The following is a 15,248-nucleotide window of genomic DNA, read 5'->3' as shown; positions in this document are numbered from 1 at the left end:
GACTTTCATAGGTTTTCCTATGCCATGCTTGCCACATAGCAATGAGTATCTGAAGCCAAACTGAACTCAGGTCTTCCTGACTCCTTCAAGGACATCCCGACTTCTTCAGTTAGAAAGAAAGAACTGAAATGACTAAACAACAACTTCCTGACTCCAGATCCAGAGCTCTAGTCATTGAACCAGTTATCTGCCTTATATTGAAGTACAGTGATTTCTACTAATATCTGAGGCATCCTTAAAGTTTTGCTTTCCTGGAGTTTCAGAATCACTCTCATATAATAGGTATTGTAAAATTATGCATTTTTTCATACCATCCATATTAGTGGGGAAATGGATAAGTCCTAGACTCTTCCTAACAAAATCTCAACTGAGGAAGAAAAGGGTTTTTTCATCTTCATGTGAAAGTATCAATATATCTTTGTTTCCTCATAACCCTCTCCTGCTGAAACTTTATGTGAAGATTATTCATCTGATTAAAAAAGTAATTCAATTGCTTTGTCTATATTATTTTGGGTAAGGAAATTTAATATATGCTGTATTGTTTAATAACTAGCATTACTTTGTGATCCACTCTTTCCCTCTTCTTGACAGACACCTCTTCTAAAAAGCAGGCAGTTCTTAAAGGATATGATCTAATGATGGCATCACTCCTAGCTTCCAAGGAATATGTTGGGTTAACACTTTGGCCTGGGCCCCACCCAAATGGTACTCTTGCTTCTCTGTTTATTCTTTAGGCAAAGAGCAAACTTGAGCTGGCCCTTTCTCTGCAATGTAAAAGTCTCTTGTCCTTGCTTTCTAATCAAGTTTAGGAGTAACTTGGTTTCTAGTGGAGAAGCTAAAAAGGGGAGTGGGGGCTGATTGAGATTATTTTATTTTTATTGTTTTTATAAAGCCAGGGGCACCTGGGTCTCACAAAGCAATTTGCATTTTTTAAATGTCAGAGAGGGGTGTAATCAACCAAAAGGCCTTTGAAGGCCAGACCATTTTTCTCAGCTGCACACTAAACCTATCACCTGATGATTAGACTTGCCCCTCTTGCAACTAATATGAAGTAATAGGGAGGAGCTAAGAAGTCTTTAGCTCACCTCCTCATTAAATTGTCTTCCATCTGGATTGCCTTACCTTTGCAAGGGGAGATCCAAAATTATCAAATGCCAGGTCAATCATACAGAAGATACACCCAGGTTTAAAAGGCCCTTTTGGTTCTCACTAAGGGTCTTTCAGACCAGTTATGGAAAGAGATCACTGACCCAATTCATTTATTATTGGAATTGGAATATTATTGGAATTGGAAAATTATTGGAATAATAAATTGGTTTATCTTGCTTAGAATTTTATCTCTCACAATTTCTACCACAACATGGGGTATATACTCAAGGAACAATCAATTATATTGGGGAGGGAATTTAGTAATATGGAAAAAAACAAAAACAAAAACATTGGATTTAGTATCAGAAGAAATCTAGGATCTAGCACACACTATGTAATCATGGATAGATCAATTAATTTCTCTGAGGGCTGGTTTCTTTTTATATAAAATAAACATTAAAATTATCTAGATTATCAATTATACAAAATTATGGGAAATATCACTTCCAAAGCTCACATAAATAGGAACTCTGGTAATAAAAACTATAAAAAGAACTTGAACATCATCTAATTCCAATTCTATTGCTTTAAACATGAGGGAGTCAAAGCCTAGGAAGCAAATGTGATTTACATAATAATCAACAGCAAATTATTGACAGAGAGGAGACTGGAACCAAAATTACCTCATTCTTAGTTCATTTCTCTTGCCAGTATAACATATAGCCACATCTGGTTAAAGTTATAATGTTTAGGATGGGGGGATGTGTAAAGGCAACCCCCTACCTTGGGGTTGTCCAACCCTGTGTTGTGTGATCGGACATAATGAGAACTCTCCAAACATAGGTCGCAGGTGAAAAGTCCTAGGGACATGATCCAGAATTAAAGGTTATAAGTCAGGCCTAAAGAAAGGATAAATGAGATGGTGTAAGGGGGTGCCCTCTATTTCCTTGGATGGTGGCAGTGGAGGACCATGGCTGAGAGAGATAGTCAGATGGAGGACATGTCATTAGAATTAGATTAGAAATAGGGTTTAATCTCTACCTACATGCTTTAATTATTTCAAGTGAATATTAATAAACTCTATGGAAACTAAGAACCAGGAATTTTTAATTTAACTTTAACAAGAAGGAGGTCATTGGCAAATGAGCAAATCATCTTCTGTTTTACTCTTTATATTTAAATCAATCACCCATTTTGAATTTATATTGGTATAAGGTGTGAGATGTTGATCTAGTCCCAATTTTTTCCATATTGTCTTCCAGTTTTCCCAGCAGTTTTTGTCAAATAGTGAGTTCTTATCCCCAAAGCTGGGGTCTTTGGGTTTATTGAACACTAGCTTGCTGAGGTCATTTACACCTAATCTATTCCATTGATCTACCCTTTTGTCTCTTAACCAGTACCATATTGTTTTGATGATAACTGCTTTATAGTAAAGTTTAAGATCAGATACTGTGGGGCCACCATCCTTCACTTTTTTTTCATTATTTCCTTTGATACTCTTGATCTTTTGTTCTTCCAGATGAACTTTGTTATATATTTTTCTAATTCTATAAAAATGCTTTTTGGTAGTTTGATAGGTATAGAATGAAATATGTAAATTAATTTGTGTAGGGTTGTCATTTTTATTATATTAGTTTGTCCTAACTATGAGAAATTACTGTTTTCCAATTATTTAGATCCAGTTTTAATTGTGTGAAGTATTTTGTAGTTGTGTTTGTATAATTCCTGTCTTTGTCTTGGCAGATAGATTCCTAAATATTTTAAGTTGTCTAGGGTGATTTTAAATGGAGTTTCTCTTTCTAACTCTTGCTGCTGAGTTTTGTTGGATGTATATTGAAATGTTGATGATTCATGTGGGTTTATTTTGTATTCTGCAACTTTGCTAAAGTTGCTAATTATTTCTACTAGCCTTTTAATTGATTTTCTAGAATTATTCAAGTTATTGGTATATATTATTGATATCTGCAAAGAGTGATAGTTTAATCTTCTCATTGCCTACTTTAATCTCTTCAATTACTTTTTCTTCTCTAATTCCTACTGCTAGCATTTCTAATACAATATTAAATAATAGAGATGATATTGGGCATTCTTGCTTCACTCCTAATATTATTGGGAAGGCTTCTAACTTGTCTCCATTGCAGAAGATACTTGCTGATGGTTTTAAGGAATTGCTTTTCTATTCCTACACTTTCTGGTGTTTTCAATAGGAATGGGTGTTGTATTCTGTCAAAGACTTTTTCTGCTTCTATTAAGATAATCATGTGATTTCTGTTGGTTTGATTATTGATATGGTCCAATTATGTGAATGGTTTTCCTAATATTAAACCATCCTTGCATTACTGGTATAAATTCCACCTGGTTATAGTAGATAATTCTTGCAATAACTTGCTGAAGTCTTTTTGCCAGTATTTATTTAAGATTTTTATATCTAGGTTTATTAAGGAGTTTGGTATGTAGTTTTCTTTTTTGTTTTTTTGTCTGTCTGGTTTTGGAATCAACATGACATTTGTGTCATAAAAATAATTTGGTTAGAAACCTTTTTTGCTCATTTTGTAAAATAATTTGTATAACATTGGGATTAGTTGTTCTTTAAATGTTTGATAGAATTCAGTTGGGAATCCACCTGGCTCTGGAGATTTCTTCTTAGGAAGTTCCTTAATGGCTTGTTCAATTTCTTTTTCTGAGATGGGATTATTTAAGTATTCTTTTTCCTCTTTTGTTAATCTTGGTAATTTATATTTTTATAAATATTCACCTGTTTCACCTAGATTGTCATATTTATTGCCATATATAGTTGGGCAAAATAATTCTTAATAATTACCTTAATTTCCTCTTCATTATGAGATTATCCTTTTCATCTTTTATACTGTTAATTTGTTTCTCTTCTCTCTTGTTTGTATTAGATTAATTAGTACTTTTTCTATTTTACTTTTTTTAAGTACCAGGTCCTAGTCTTATTTTAATAGTTTAATAGTTCTTTTATTTTAAAATTTATCAATTTCTCCTTTGATTTTTAAGATTTCAATTTAGTTTTTATCTGGTTATTATTTTTTTAAATAATATTTTCTTTTATCATTTCCAAGCATTATTCATTAAAGACAAAGATCATTTTCTTTTCCTCCCCCCACACCCCATAGCCGATGCGTGATTCCACTGGGTGTCACATGTGTTCTTGATTCGAACCCATTTCTATGTTGTCAATATTTGCATTAGAGTTTCATTTAGAGTCTCTCCTCTGTCATGTCCCCTCAACCGCTGTAGTCAGGCAGTTGCTTTTCCTCGGTGTTTCCACTTCCAAAGTTTATCTTTTGCTTATGCATAGTGTTTTTTCTCCTAGATCCCTGCAGATTTTTCCGGGCCATTACACCACCACCAATGGAGAAGTCCATTACATTCGATTATACCACAGTGTATTAGTCTCTGTGTACAATGTTCTCCTAGTTCTGCTCCTCTCGCTCTGCATCACTTCCTGGAGGTTGTTCCAGTCTCCATGGAATTCCTCCACTTTATTATTCCTTTTAGCACAATAGTATTCCATCACCAACATATACCACAATTTGCTCAGCCATTCCCCAATTGATGGGCATCCCCTTGCTTTCCAGTTTTTGGCCACCACAAAGAGCGCAGCTATGAATATTTTTGTACAAGTCTTTTTGTCCATTATCTCTTTGGGGTACAGACCCAGCAGTGCTATGGCTGGATCAAAGGGTAGACATTCTTTTGTCGCCCTTTGGGCATAGTTCCAAATTGCCCTCCAGAATGGTTGGATCAATTCACAACTCCACCAGCAATGAATTAATGTCCCTACTTTGCCACATCCCCTCCAGCATTCATTACTTTCCTTTGCTATCATTCTAGCCAGTCTGCTTGGTGTGAGGTGATATCTCAGAGTTGTTTTGATTTGCATCTCTCTGATTATAAGAGATTTAGAACACTTCTTCATGTGCTTATTAATAGTTTTGATTTCTTTATCTGAGAACTGCCTATCCATGTCCCTTGCCCATTTATCAATTGGAGAATGGCTTGATTTTTTGTACAATTGATTTAGCTCTTTATAAATTTGAGTCATTAAACCTTTGTCAGAGGTTCCTATGAAGATTTCTTCCCAGTTTGTTGTTTCCCTTCTGATTTTAGTTACATTGGTTTTGTTTGTGCAAAAGCTTTTTAATTTGATGTAGTCAAAACTATTTATTTTACATTTTGTGATTCTTTCTATGTCTTGCTTGGTTTTAAAGCCTTTCCCCTCCCAAAGGTCTGACATGTATACTATTCTGTGTTTACCCAATTTACTTATGGTTTCCTTCTTTATGTTTAAGTCACTCACCCATTTTGAATTTATCTTGGTGTAGGGTGTGAGGTGTTGATCTATTCCTAGTCTCTCCCACACTGTCTTCCAATTTTCCCAGCAGTTTTTGTCAAATAGTGGATTTTTGTCCCAAAAGCTGGGATCTTTGGGTTTATCATATACTGTCTTGCTACGGTCGCTTTCCCCCAGTCTATTCCACTGATCTTCCTTTCTGTTTCTTAGCCAGTACCAAATTGTTTTGATGACTGCTGCTTTGTAATATAGTTTAAGGTCAGGGACTGCAAGGCCCCCATCATATGTGTTTTTTTTTCATTATTTCCCTGGATATCCTTGATCTTTTGTTATTCCAAATGAATTTTGTTATGGTTTTTTCTAAATCAGTAAAGAAATATTTTGGGAGTTCAATGGGTATGGCACTAAATAGATAAATAAGTTTGGGTAGGATGGTCATTTTTATTATATTGGCTCATCCTAGCCATGAGCAGTTAATGTTTTTCTAATTGTTCAAGTCTAGTTTTAGTTGTGTGGAGAGTGTTTTGTAGTTGTGTTCATATAGTTCCCGTGTTTGTCTCAGAAAATAGATTCCTAGGTATTTTATTTTGTCTAAGGTGAATTTGAATGGGATTTCTCTTTCTAGTTTTTGCTGCTGAGCTGTGTTGGAGATATATAGAAAAGCTGATGACTTATGTGGGTTTATCTGGTTATTTTTTATTTGTTGCTATTTTTTTTAAGTTTCAAGCCCAATTTATTGACCTCTTCCCTTTCTACTTTGTTGATATGGGCAGTTAGATATAAATTTTCCCTGAGTAATGCTTTAGTCATATCCCATAGATCTTGATATGTTGTTTCCTTGTCATTCTCTTTGATGAAGTCCATAATTGTTTTTCTGATTTCTTTTTTGACCCACCAGTTTTGAAAAATTAGATTTAGTTTCCAATTAATTTTATATTTGCCTTTCCATGGACCCTTATTAATTATATCTTTGATACTGTTAATTTGATTCTCTTCTTTCTTTTTTTATTAGATTAACCACTAATATGATCTTACTATCTATTTCTTCTTTGAACTCCTTTAATTTTTCCTTTAGAAATTTAGATGCTATGTTATTTGGTGCATAAATGTTTAGGAATGATATTACATCATTGTTTATAGTATGCTTTAACAGAATGCAATTTCCTTCCTTATCTCTTTTAATGAGATCAATTTCTTTAGTTTTGTCTGGTATCATGATTGCTGTTCCTGCTTTTTTTTACTTTAGGTGACAAATAAATTCTGCTCTCACCTTTTACCTTGAATCTGTGTGTGTACCCTGCTTCAAAAGTATTACTTATAAACAACATATAGTAGGATTCCGATTTTTAATCCACTCTGCTATCTGCTTCCATTTAATGGGTGACTTCATCCCTTTCACATTCAGATTACTAATTGTGTATTGCCCTCTGTGAACTTTAGATTACTCTACCCTACTTCGTCTAACAAAATCAGGGATGTCTACACCCATACTAAAGGATTAAATATCTAGGAGGATGGCCTATGATAGACATGTGCTAGCAAATGACAAATCAGCAACAGCTGACAGACCCCTGGGCTGTTCTAAGTCAAACTTAAGCTACCATTGATACAGGTGAAAAACAGGAAAGTGATATAAAACCGTCTATATATTTCGTATCACTTCCTCTCTCCCACCTCTTTTGTGGCTAAGAGGTGGCTGGTGGCAGCGTGCTTAGCCTTTCGGCATCTTTGCGTGACAGCAGCTATTGTATGGTTTAGTGGTGAGTTTCTCTTGATACCATACTGGAGGAAGCCTAGTAACCTAGTTCAGATGTGGTGTCTTCTCTGAGCTCTCTCAGAATTTAGGCTGATTTTTCCTCCTTTACCTTCCAAACACTGTCCACTTAGAAGCCTCTAATCTTCTTCAGAAACCTTGTGACAGAGGACTTCGAACCCCCCTGACACAGGCCAGGCAGGTGAAATCCCTTACCCTTTCCCTCTCTCTTCTCCTTGATCTCTTCCTTCTATATTGATTAAACCACCATAGATTTGTAAACTGACTTGGGTATTTTTATTTGGGATATCCCCTGGTGACGAAAAATCAAACTTAGATTAGGTCATGACCATAAATTATCCTTACACCTCCATCATATTATCCACTTTAAATCCTGTTCTATTTTCTTTTAATCTGTTCCTCCTCATCAGTATTTTGCTTTTTGTCATCCCCCCCTTCTCCTTCCCTTCAATTATTTCCCCCTTCCTTTATCTCATTGCCCTTCTACTTCTCTGTAGGGTACGATAGAATTCTGTAACCCACTGCATCATTATTTCCTCTTTGAGTCAATTCTGATGAGAGTAAGATTCTAACATTGCCCACTACTCCCTCATTATCCTCCACTGTAAAAGTTCTTTATTTTGTTTTTATGTGAAAAAAATCCCCCCATTTTACTATTCCTTTCTCCCTTCTCCCTGTGCATCTTTCTTCTCATCTTTTAATTTTGTTTTTTAAATCATCCCATCACAGTCAACTCATTCCCATGTCTTCAATCTCCATGTATACTCCTTCTACCTGCCCTAATAGTGATTAATTTCTTAGTAGTTTCAAGAATTATCTTTCCACATAGGAATGTAAACAATTTTGCCTTACTGAATCCCTTATATGACTTCTCTATCACGTTTATTTATTTATTTGTTTCCCCTAAATCTTGTATTTGAACTATATGACTTTTGGTTATATGAACAACAGGATGAGAGATTAAATTTTTTATATCATCCTCATGACTTTTCAAACCTCTTCATAACAGAAATTATGCATAAAATATAAAGCAACTTCAGCTGCTTCAATGGTTTAGGACAAGAAATCAAAAAAGGAGGAAAAATAAAATGGTACTGACATTCCCTGACTCTGAATCCACTTGCAACTCCTCTCCTAAACTCCATGTTACTGACAGTAAGACTGAACTACCAGAAGAAAGACACAGCATAGGACAACCTCAAAATTTACTCTTATGTCATAGCCTTCTCTCCCTCTTTTCAGTGTCAAAAAGAATCCGAATTCAGAGTGTGGAAGTTTTATCAGAACTTGACAGCCAGATTGGCTAGAGTGCTTGAGACGCAAAAACCTTCCAAGGCTTTGACCTAGAAGCACCAATGAGGCAAAGTTCTACACTGTGGTAATTTAGAACTGCCAGGCCTAAGGAAAGCTGGATCTGAACTTCCAGTGTCTGAAGACTCTCAACTACTGGTGCTGGGTCAGAGAATTAGAAAACAGAGGAAACTAGAACGACCTGGACAAGAGTGTAGGGAAATTTGTGCAGAATTTTGACAAACCTGAGAGAAAAGCACAGTACCTGCCTAGGGACAATTCTAACTACCCAAACATTATTGTGAAAGAGTTTTAAGATCATAAACTATGTATTATTCAGTGTGGAAAGATGCTTTGAGATCTAAGGAATCCACAATCAGAGGAATAGGAGTCAGAAGTGAGCAATAAGGAAAATAGAATGGAAGGTGTTAAAATTACAGAGGATGAAGAATGAATCTCAAAGACCTTGAACATAAATAGAAAAATTCACAGGAAAAAAAAATGATAACTAGAGGATAAAATATGGCCACTAGTTATTGTGAGTTCAGACATGTATTGACAAATACTGTAGAACAAAGGAAAATATGCAATACTTGATAAAAATAAGGACCATCTTGAATTTGAGCAGAATATGGAACCATAACACACTGCTCTTGAGTTTAAAAGAGAAACAAAAATAAGGAAAGCAGGATTTATGCCCTACACAATGAAAGCTATGAACAGAAAAACTTAAAACTGCAATGGCAAGTCTCACCAAAGAAACAAAAGAGAGAACAATACATAGGGAGTTCAAATAATTAGAAGTGAGACAATTTAGAGTAAGAGAAGAAAAAAAAACACATTAAAAGAATATATTCTCACTATGCAAGCAGAACACATATTTAAAAGATAGGATTCAAAGAAACAACCTAAACATAAAGGTCTCCCAAAAGAAGATGACAAGACAAATAACTTTAGCATCATAATGAAGGAAATAATAGAAGAAATATGTCCAGAACTTCTGAACACACAAAATGAAATTCCAATTGAAAGAATTACAGATGACCTCAAGAAAACAACAGCAACAAGAATAAATAAACAAAAAAACCAAGGCTGAAGATTCCAAGACTCATAGTGGTAAATTTTAATAATTCAGTTTAAAAGCAAAAAAATAAAATTCTGCAGTCCAGTAGGAGAATGACCTTCAAATAAAAAGAAAAGAACATTCAAATAATGCAAGACTATTCTACTTCTTCTAAAAGATGTAGGGTCTGGATTCATGTGTTCTAAAAAAGCATCAGAACTCAGGATGCAGTCCAAGGTGACCTATCCTGTAAATCTGAAACTAAACATGCAGAACAAAAGACACATTCAATAATAAAGAATACTTTAAATATCATTTAAAAAGAAAGAAAAAATGAAGATTTTGTGCCTTTTGAATCCCTCAAAACACAGAAATTCAGGAGGAGTGAATGAATGCAAAAGGCAGGAACAGAAAGAAAAGTGATGAGAGAGATCAGTCAAATACTTCTTTCTAAATGTACAAAAGGACACTGGAGTGATGGTGGAAATATAGTAGAAGTAACAGTGAAGAAGTAGAATGGGTATTATGGAAATAACTTGCAATGTGAGAAGATGCTTGGAGATCCAGCCTCCAAGGAAACCAGAAACAGAGATATACAAATCAGAAGAGAGCAAAATATAAGGCAAGGGTGGGGTGGGAGGAGGCAGATTGAATGGAAAAAGGATTTCAACAAAAATAAGTATTAAATACCTCTAACATAAACAGAAAAGTCCCCAGGAAAAAGTAACAAGAGAAGGAAATATTTTTTTTTTATGGGAAGTCCCTTATACAGATGAAAACTTCCTTCATGTTAATATATTATATCATGAGAAAGTACATGAAAGGGGAGAAGGAAACATGGGGATAGAGAGGAATGAAAGATGTCCTGAAGTCAAATCAAGGGATAGCAAGGAGGGGGAGGCAGCCTTTATGATCTCAGAAAAAGAAGAGTCTACTGAAGGGTGGGTGAAGAGGAAGTGAGAAAGTTTGAAAACAGAAGAAAAAAAAGAAGCATTATTTTTGGTGAAAGGATATCTATTTGATGAATGCTTCTATGGGTAAAGGGAGAAGTGAACCTTACAATGGATGGGGTCTGGAGAATATGATGCCTGAAATTTCTACTTATCTTGGAGATGAGTAGGAGAGGGCAGTTAAAAGCCCTGGGCACAACTAGTACCTGGAGGAGTGAGAAAGTATGGATCCAGGGAGTTTTCCAGGCAATTATAAAGAAAATGATCAAATCTAGAGGGCTTAGATCAATGATGGAGGTGTCTTACTATGCAGCAGTGTTCATTCTGACATCTGTGATAACTAGCATTGTACTGAGTATAAGGTGCAATGTAAATGGGGAATTAATCATGTAAACCTTATAAGGAGTAGCAGAAAGCACTTATTGGGCTGTGTCTAGAATGGATATCTTGGAAGCTTTGATTGAAGGAAGAATCCAGAAAAATCAGAGTTGTCATGACTTAGAGAAGGAGGGACTAAAATAAACAAAGATGATAGATAATAAAGTGAATGTCCTGTTTTCAAAAGGTATAAAAAAATAAAAGAATAAATGATTTAAAAAAAGGACTATCTGAAGGGGAGGAGAGGAATAGGAAATCTACTTAAATAACAGAGGGATAAAAAAAAAGGAAAGAAATATATAACCAGATAAAAATGAAAGAAATGGGCTAATAAAGAAAACCTTGAAGAAAAAAGGCTAACAAATGAGTTGCTCAAGAGAAAGAGTAAGAGAGAATGTGGGAATAAAGCCATGTAAAGTAAAAGATTAAAGTAAAACAACAGAAGGAAAATCATACCATATTTACAGCAGAAGAGAGGAAATGAAATAATACTTTCAGGGAGAAAAACAAATATTGAGACAATTGGGAAAATATAAATCTAATTCTTTTAACATTAAATGTGAATGGATTAAACAAGCCATCAAAAGGAAAAAAGAATGACATACTGGATAAGAAAACAAAATCCTTTAATCTATTGCTTACTGGAAACACAGCTTTTTAAAAAAAAACAAAGACATATACAAAATAGAAAAATGTTCTATTCATCAAGTGAATTAAAAAAAAGCTATCAGAGGAAGCAAAAGGAAACTATAATATGCTTAAAGCAACCATAGATACTACAACAATATCAGTAATAAATGTATGTGCTCTTAATTCCTCATCATCCAACTTCATAAAGGAAAAATTATGTGAGATTTAAGAAGACATAGATAGTAAATCAAACTTTTCCAATAAATATATGAGTAAAGCAAAGATGCCCTCTTTACTCAAAATTATTTGATCAATTTTCTGGAAATGCTAGTAATAACAATAATAAAAGAGAGAAGTATTAAAGGAATAGAGATAAAGAAGAAACAAAAATATCTTAATTTGCTAATGTTATAATGGTGTTCTTGGAAAACCCTATGGAATAACCAAAGATAATTATTCAGACAATCAATAGTTTTATCAAAGTTGCAGGCTACAAAATAAATTCTTATAAATAGTATTTTCATATGACAATAAAAAGCATAAGACACAATTATAGAAAGGGAATTCTCATTCCAAGTAACTATGAAATGTAAAAAATATCTGAGGAATATCTCAGAGTACACAACTTCCCTATTTAATATATACTGCTGGAAAAATTCAAAAGGTGTCAGGTAAAAATTAGGCTTAGACCAGCAACTTACACTGTAGTACCCTATGCATTCTAAACAGGTATTATTAATATTAAATATTGTACCATTAAATATACACATGTGTATGTGTTCTGTGTGTTTGTATATCTTGTATACCAAACACTTATTAGAAAAACTTAACAAAGATATTTTCACTTTCCATTTGATCATTTCTCTTCTCTTACATTATCAAGTAGCCTATGCAGAAGTTTTTCAGTTTCAAGTAATTAATGCAAATTTATATTGCCATTCACTAATAGAAAAATGGTTAAAGGATATGAATATGAACATACAGTTTTCAAAAGAACTGCAAGGCATTCACAACCACCGGGGGGGGGGGGGACCTCACCAAGTCAATAAGAATAAGAGCAATTAAAATTTTTAAAAATTCTAAGGTTTTACCTAACTGGTAAATAAAGAAAAATGGCAAGAATCAATTTTGGAGGGGTTGCACGAAAAAAAAAAAAGTACAAATGCATTCTTGGTTGAGCTGCAAAAGGACATTTTGGAGTTATTTAAATAAAGTGATGAACATATCCATGCCCTTTGAATCAGAGACTCTTGTACATGCTTATATCCCAAAGATTATCCCATCAACATCCCATTGATAGAGATAATTGCCCCTTATATTCCAAAATATTTCTATCAGTACTTTTTTAACAGCTAAAATTTTGAAAAAAAATAGTTTTTGCCAATCAACTGGTAAATGGTGAAACAAATTTTGGTTTGTAAATTTAATGGAATATTACTGTGCAAGATGTACATAGAGAAGTATGGAAAGATCTATATGAACTGACGTAGAGTGATGTAACCTAACAAGAAAACAATATGCACAGTAACTACAACAATATTAATGAAAAACAATTATATGTCAAAAATCAAAAGAAATATAACAAAGTTAAAGAGATCAAATATATTGTGAATGAAGAGAAATGAGAAGGCACCGCTACCTTCACCTTGTAATGGAAGTAGAGATGCACAGGTGTTTTACACGTTGCATATGGTTTTTGATTTTTTTCAATGTATTAGCATTAATGTATATGACATTTTTCCCCTCTCTAAAAATATTATTGGTCAGATGCAATGGTTTTTGGAAAAGATGGAGGAAGAATTCATGGGATACTATATTGAAAACATCAATAAAATTATTTTAAAAATTATTTCTGCTAGGACACATTATTTCTATTCTTTGAGCCTCAGTGTTCTCATCTATGAAATGAGGCAGTTGAACCAAATGATCTCTAAATTCTATTCTAGTTATAAAATTCTATCATTTCATATTTCAGCATAGGATGATAGATATGTGTAAACAATAGATTTTATATCCATGATTGCTCTAGATTTTGTAAAGTACACCCAAATGGATTATTTAGTTGATCCTTAAAACAGAAATGAAGCTAAGTGGCTTAGTAGATAGAGGGACAGACCTTTAGTCAGGATGAATTTAGTTAAAATCTATTCTCATACATTTATTAGCTATTTGACTTTAATCAAGTTCACTGACTCTGTGCTTAAATATCCTCATATTTTATGTAAAATGAGGATAACAAAGGCATCTACCTGCCATGGTTAATGTGAGAATAAAATAACTTTTTAATCATTTTATAGATCTTAATATAATATGTAAATATTACACATACTTATTAGCTATTATTGAAATAACTATGCAGTCAAGAAGACAGGTATCATTATAATATTATAAACCAAATATAGATAGATTCGATTATTAGTCCAAAGTCATATGTTAGAGTTCATATCTGAAGCCAGGTCTCTGACTTCAAATCTCCTGACTTTTCCTTCTCCACACTTCCTCTATATAGATCTTTGTGTTCATATCACCAATCCAAATCACATCCAATCTGTGATTTAAACTACAGAAATTTTCTTTAGATACTTAGATGTTAAGCCCAAGTTCACTTAATAGTTATGGATCATTTAATAAGTTTGTTATTTTATTATATTCCTGTTTTTTTTAATTTAATGAAAAACATAATCTAAAAATAAAAAAAAGAATGGACTCTGTGTCTAGAGGCAAGGTTTGAATCTTGTTACTGATATTTTGTAGTTATGGAATTTAGGGCAAGATGCTGTACCTAAGTATCAGTTTCTCCATCTATAAAATGACGAAAATAATATTTTAATTAACCACCAAAAAGATTGTGAAGAAAAAAATACTTGAAAATTGGACAGTTATAGAAATACAAATTATCAATACTTTTCTTTTTCCCATTCAAAATAATTCTGCTTTTGAAATATATTCAAGTTTACTCTACTATTTCAGTGTTATTTAGGTATTCACACTATATAATGCTCTTTAAACCCAGCCATACTCTGTGAAATGATGAACATACTTATCCCTCTCCTATAAGGTCATCAATTCAAAACAGAAAAAAGTGGTTTTCAAATGACAAGTCATTTCCAGAATGAAGCAGAGGTCATAAAAGAACTATCTATCACTTATAGCATTTTCTCTAACTTTTTCCTCTAAGTACCTGATGGACTAAAGCCCTTCCCTAAAATACATTTATAGGAGGAATGATAGGCAGTTGTTATTTAGATCTCAAGAATCTAATTCCAGGCATGGCATCCTTCACCGAGAAAGCTATTGAACTTACAAGATCCAAAAGCAACTTTCAGGTCTGTGTGCTTGGATAATTTCAGTCCTATTCAGTGTTAGGTATACCTACGGCACTGACCCTTTAAGGTGATGAGTGAAATATAGTAGTAACAAGAACATAGGAGAAGGGAAACTCATCTTTGTTGCAGCTAATCTTTAACAGAAGATCATTGATTTGGAATTAGAAAGAATCTCCCTGCTCTTCTTTCCTCTGTTTATTTTACAAATGAATAAATCTAGAAATGTTCTGGAACCAGCTCAAACCGGCTTGTAAGAACTGATGGCTAAATTTTCAGTGTGAAAACTTAAACTCTGAAACGAGCCAGTGCAACAAATTCAGCCTTAAATTGTTTTTTGACTGATTATTTAGACTTAAGAAAGAGAGTATAGAATACACATGATATTACTAGAGAAATGACATGACATTACTTCGCCCAGAAAAGTAGTAAA

The sequence above is a fragment of the Monodelphis domestica genome, chromosome 4 (assembly GCF_027887165.1).
Source record: "Monodelphis domestica isolate mMonDom1 chromosome 4, mMonDom1.pri, whole genome shotgun sequence".
In the NCBI taxonomy this organism is placed as follows: Eukaryota; Metazoa; Chordata; class Mammalia; order Didelphimorphia; family Didelphidae; genus Monodelphis; species Monodelphis domestica.
The sequence above is the reverse complement of the archived record's forward strand: the minus strand, read 5'-3'. Positions refer to the sequence as shown.